The sequence below is a fragment of the Saimiri boliviensis genome, chromosome 11, assembly GCF_048565385.1.
Source record: "Saimiri boliviensis isolate mSaiBol1 chromosome 11, mSaiBol1.pri, whole genome shotgun sequence".
Lineage (NCBI taxonomy): Eukaryota > Metazoa > Chordata > Mammalia > Primates > Cebidae > Saimiri > Saimiri boliviensis.
Genome location: NC_133459.1, coordinates 7,889,574 through 7,895,805, shown reverse-complemented (window position 1 = coordinate 7,895,805; position 6,232 = coordinate 7,889,574).

Here is a 6,232-nt window from a genome sequence, read left to right as displayed (position 1 = left end):
CGGTTGATCCACCTCAGCCTCCCAAAGTGCTGGGATTACAGGCGTGAGCCACCATGCCCGGCCTAGACCTTTTAGAGACAGGGTCTTGCTTTGCTGTCCAGGCTGGAGTGCAGTGGCAATCATGGCTCACTGCAGCCTTGAACTTCTGAGCTCAAGCGATTCTCCCACCTCAGCCTCCCAGAGCACTGAAGATTACAGGAGTGAGCCCCTGCACCCTCGCACCTGGCCCTTTTTGAATTGAGGAGTGTCAAAAGAATTTGCAGAAATAGTTTAAAAACACCTCAGTGTCTTTCTTTGGGTCTCACGTTTTTCACCACTTTGGTCCTTAAGTTACTTAAGGCCTTTTAGTTTCACTTCCCATGTGTCTAAATTGAGGTTGAGCATCTTTGCCTCACATAAACCAGGTTGGAAATGCTTGGTAAGTTATGAAGCATTTCACAAAGGCCAGGTTCATCTTCAATCTTCTATTAGAAACAGATCGGGCAGCTGCGTCCACTGCATGCTCATCCCAGAGTCTCCACGGAGCCCATTCTCTGTCTGGATCCGTGCAGAGCCCTGCACCAATGATAGTTCCCAGTGGGTCCAAGGTGTGGCTCCAGCAGGTCCGGTGGCTGAGACAGCCCCGGTGTCTCATCCAGGAATTCCAGAGTTCATGTGATTCCTCCCCGGTATGAGGATGCCTCCCTCCCAGGTCACACACCTGCTGGAAGTCTGTTCCCACAGCCTTTCCCGTGGTCTACAGAAGGGAATGTCCACGTCTCATAGTACTGGGTCCAGTTAGTGGTGTGAAAGCAAAGCAGTGGAGAAGCCACCACCAGAGTGTCGGCTGAGTGAGCCCAGGACCACCCAAAAACGTTTGCTGCACTCTAGAGTAAAAGAGAAGACGATCTGGTGGTCTTTGTGGTTGGTGTGAGTGAAGAAATAGGTTCTGGACCTGGATAAAGCTGACTGGCTTCTGCCCAGTAGAATACAGCCAGGGGACAGGATAGTAAGCAGGTGTTATGAACACTGGAATGCCAATAAATGCGACAACCTAGATGAAATGGACAAACTCCCTGAAAAACACAGAGGACCAAAGCTTACTCAGTAAGAAATAGATAACCTGAGCTGGGTTCGGTGGCTCATGCCTACAATCCCAGCACTTTGGGAGGCTGAGGCAGGCAGATCACTTGAGGTCAGGAGTTCGAGACCAGCCTGGCCAACATGGTGAAACCCTGTCTGTACTAAAAACACAAAAATTATCCCGGGGAGGGGGTGGGGTGGGGAATAAATATATAACCTGAATAGTCTTAAGTCAATTAAAGACACTGAATTTGTGACTTAAAAACCTTCCAAGAAGGGAAGAAAACTTCAGATCCATATGGTTTCACTGTGTAAATTCTTCCAAACATTTAAGGAAGAAATAATACTGATTTAACTCAAATTCTACCCAAAAATTACAGAGGAAGGAACACTTCTCAATTCATTCTATGAAGCTAGAATTACCTTGATACCAAAACGGCACTGAAGACGTTATGAGGAAACCGCAACCCAGTGTCACTCATGAACATAGATACGAAAACTATTCCCCATGTTTTAGCAAGCAGACACCAATAATATAAAGATAATCATATATGTTAACCAAGGGTTTATCTCAGGAATGCAAGATGGGCTTAGTCCTCCCAAAATTGATCTATTCTAGTTAAAAACAATTTCCATCAAAATTCCAGCAGACATTTTTTTTGGCAGGGGATGGCGAGGTGGTGGACGGTGGGGCTAGAAACTGACAAACTGATCTGTTATTTATGTGAAAATATAAAGAAACCAGAATGACCAAAACAACTTTGAGAAAGTTGAATTTGAGGGAATAACATTACTTGATGTCAAGACTTACTGTAAAGCTAGAGTAATCAAAACCGTGTGTGGTATTAATGTAACAACAGATAATTGGAATGCCAGGAAGAATCCAGAAATAGACCCACACCTATACAGACAACTGATTTTCTTATTTATTTATTTATTTATTTATTTATTTATTTATTTTGAGACAGAGTCTCACTCTACCACCCAGGTTACAATGCAGTGGTACGATCTCAGCTCATTGCAACTTCCACCTCCCAGGTTCCAGCAATTCTCCAGGCTGGAGTGCAGTGGCACAATCACGGCTCCCTGCAGCCTCAAACTCCTGGCCTCAGGGCCAGGTGCAATGGCTTACACCTGTAATCCGAGCACTTCAGGAGGCCAAGGCAGGCGGATCAATCTGAGGTCAGGAATCCAAGACCACCCTGACCAACATGGAGAAACCCCGTCTCTACTGAAAATACAAAATTAGCTGGGCATAGTGGCACATGCCTGTCATTCCACCTACTCAGGAGGCTGAGGCAGAAGAATCGCTTGAACCCAGGAAGCGGAGGTTTCAGTGAGCCAAGATCACACCATTGCACTCCCGCCTAGGCAACAAGAGGGAAACTCCATCTCAAAAAAACAAACCAACTAAAATAAAATAAAATAAAATAATGGGTGCAGTGGCTCACGCCTGTAATCCTAGCACGTTGGGAGGCTAAAGTGGGCAGATCACGAGGTCAAGAGATCAAGACTATCCTGGCCAACATGGTGAAAGCCAGTCTCTAATAAAAATACAAAAATTAGCCGGCATGGTGGCACACGCCTATAGTCCCAGCTACTCTTGAGGCTGAGGCAGGAGAATTGCTTGAACGCAGGGAGTGGAGGTTGCAGTGAGCCAAGATCTCGCCATTGCACTCCAGCCTGATGACAGAGCGAGACTCCGTCTAAAAAAAAAAAAAAAAACTCCTGGCCTCAAGTGATCCTCCTGTCTCAGCCTCTAGAGCCACTGGGATTACAAGGGCGAGCCTCTGCACTCAGCTACTGGGCAAAAGATTTGAATGGGCACTTCACCAAAGAAGATATATGATGGTAAATAAGCACATGAAAAGCTGCTCAACATTGTCCGGGCGCGGTGGCTCATGCCTGTATTCCCAGGACTTTGGGAGGCTGAAGCGGGTGGATCACTTGAGGTCAGAAGTTCAAGACCTGCCTGACCAATATGGTGAAACCCCGTCTCTACTAAAAAAATACAAAATTAGCTGGGCATGGTGGTGCATGCCTGTAATCCCAGCTACTTGGGAGACTGAGGCAGGAGAATTGCTTGAACCAGGGAGGCAGAGGTTGCAGTGAGCCGAGATCACACTACTGCACTCCAGCAACAAAAGCAAAACTCTGTCTCAAAAAAAAAAAAATGCTCAGCATTATTAGTAATTATATAACTACGTAAATTACAACCACAAAGAGACACCACGGCACATCTTGTTAAGATACCTAAAATTTAAGACTGACTACAAGTTTTGGTAAAGAGAAGAGGCAGCAGGAATGCAGGTTCACTTCCAGCAGAAACGTAAAATAGTCCAACCACTTCCAAAAGCAGTTTGCCGGCCTGTTAAACAGTTAAATGTACATCTGCCACATGACACAGCCATTCCAATCCTAGATATTAACCCAAACACCCAAACAAGTCAAAGCAGATGTCTAAACAAAGACGTACACAAATGTTCGTAGCAGCTTCATTTGGAATAGCCAAAGAATTGGAAGCATCACCAAATGACATCAAGGTGAATGGATAAACCAGTGGCGGCCTGGCCACACGGTAGAATTGAATTCAGCAGTGAAAAGACACGAGCTATTGACAGGCTCTGCAATCTGCATGAATCTCAAAGTACTTCTGCCGAGGGAAAGGAGAAAGACCCCAAGAAAGTACCTCCTATATTATTTCAATTGTATAAAATTCCAGAAAATGCACTCATCTGCAGTAACAGAAAACCAATCAGCATTTCGCTGGGGAAACTTTTGGGGGCAATTAAATATTTATTATCTTGCTAAGGTGATAATTTCATGAATGTGTATATATGTCAAAATAGTACATGTACATTTCAAATTAAAAAAAAACTGTAAAAATATTTTCTAGGCCAGGTGTGGTGGCTCACACCTGTAATCCCAGCACTTTGGGAGGCCAAGGCGGGCAGATCACTTGAGTCTGGGAGTTCAGGACCAGCCTGGTCAAGATAATGAGACCCTGTCTCTGCAAATAATCTAAAAATTAGAAGAGTGTTGTGGCACACACCTGTGGTCCCAGCTACTTGGGAGGCTGAGGCTGAAGGATCCCTTGATCTCGGGAATTTGAGGCAGCGATGAGCTATGATCACACCCCTGCATTCCAGCCTGGGCCACAAAGCAAGATTGCCTGTCTAAAAAATTAATTAACTAACTAAACTATTTTTTTAAATGTATGTTAGTAAACCACACTGTCTCTTGGTGTTTGTGCACCTGGTGGGGAGACGTGTAACCTTGAAAATCGGGAGATCTACCGGGCTCAGTGGCTCATGCCTGTAATCTCAGCACTTTGGGAGGCTGAGGCAGGTGGATTACCTGAGGTTAGGAGTTCGAGACCAGCCTGGGCAACATGGTGAAACCCTGTTTCTACTAAAAATGTAAAAATTAGCTGGGCATGGTGGCACACCCCTGTAATCCCAGCTACTTGGAAGGCTGAGGTGGGAGAATCACTTGAACCTGGGAGGTGGAGGCTGCAGTGGGCTGAGATCGTTCCACTGTACTTCAGCCTGGGCAACAGAGGAACAAGACTCCATCTCAAAAAAAAAAAAAAGAAAGAAAAGAAAGAAAATCAGAAGATTTGAAGTCTATTCTCCGCTTTGCCACAGACGACATGACTCCAGCCAGTCCCTAAAATTCTCTGGAATTTCCTTCCTGGGCCGTTGCATGCGAAAAGCATTCCCTTCCGTCACCTACCACAGAGGTGCTGCAGCCTTCGAGATCAAAGTTCTTGACAGTACTTAGCTCAGTGCCTTGTAAGCACTTCCAGTGGGTGTTCGATAAATGCTTGTTTAGTGGCTTTCATTCCGGGGTCAGCTGACCATGGCTCCAAGTTCTAAGAGCTGCAGCCTCTCCCCACGTGGCCTCATCAGAGTTTGTTACTGAGGGTGGGGTCAGGTGGAGTCACTCTGCTGGCCACCGTCTCATATCTTGTTTGGAGATGAAGACGGGACAGGTCTCTGAACTTTTTGCTTGGCTTACACGGCTTCAGTGATCATTCATCGTAAGCGCAGGTGCTCCAAAGCCGTGACTCCGCAGATAAGGGAGAAGGCACAGGCCGAGTTTCCCAGGCGGGCAAAGCCTGCACCGGGCTCAGGGTGAAGCCTGGCGGCATTCCCTTCCGTCAGCCCCACTCGTTCAGATTCACGCTTACACTGGGTGGGAGGTGCCAAGCTAGGCAGTTTGCAGAAGTGACTGGAAGACCCTCTAATGAAAAGTAACTCAAAAAACCAGAGCAATTCCATTTCAGGCATAGAGGAAAATAGCGCTGATTGAAAATTAAGTATCAATTAATGCAGGCGTCATAGAACGTCTTCTTGCAAATAGCTTGATCAACAATTAATTTGCTTTAAGTTGTACCCTTGAATCAAGAAAACATTCTCTGGGTGGCCGGGCGCAGTGGCGCCCAGCACTTTGGGAGGCCGAGGTGGGCGGATCACGAGATTAGGAGATCAAGACCATCTTAGCAAACATGGTGAAACCCCATCTCTAATAAAATACAAAAAATTAGCTGGGCATGGTGGCACAGGCCTGTAGTCCCAGCTACTCGGGAGGCTGAGGCAGGGGAATCGCTTAACCTGGGAGGCAAAGATTGTAGTGAGCAGAGACAGCGTCGTTGAACTCCAGCCTGGTGACAGAGCAAGACTCCATCTTAAAAAAAACGCCAACATTCTCTGGAGTGTAATTATGACATAATTCAGGCTTCTTCATCATCCGGATTGTGCTGTTCTTAGCTAGACCCAGAGTGACTGGGCTGTTCTAGAACAGTTCTAGTGATTAGATTGTTCTAAGCTTGGCCTCTACCTCCTTGTCTGAAATCCACAGGTACAGCACTTGCGTGGTGGAAGAGTCCGAGGGGCAGTCGCATCACCACCCCATTTTGCAGATGAGGAGCCAGAGCCCAAGAATTCAGTGGAGCCAGCGTTGCCCGGTGGGGTCCCAACTGTCCCAGCCTTCCCAAGGCTGACAGGCCTCCTGCTCAGGAAGGGGTGGGGGGCAGGTTCTCCGGGGCTGTTGGGCTCTGACGACTGGACGCAGCTGCCCTCATCCCCTGGCTGGTGGCCAGGCCACCCAGAAAGCTGGTCTGCAGGCCGGTTCATTGTCTGCTGAGTCCTCAGTGGAGCCTGGGGGC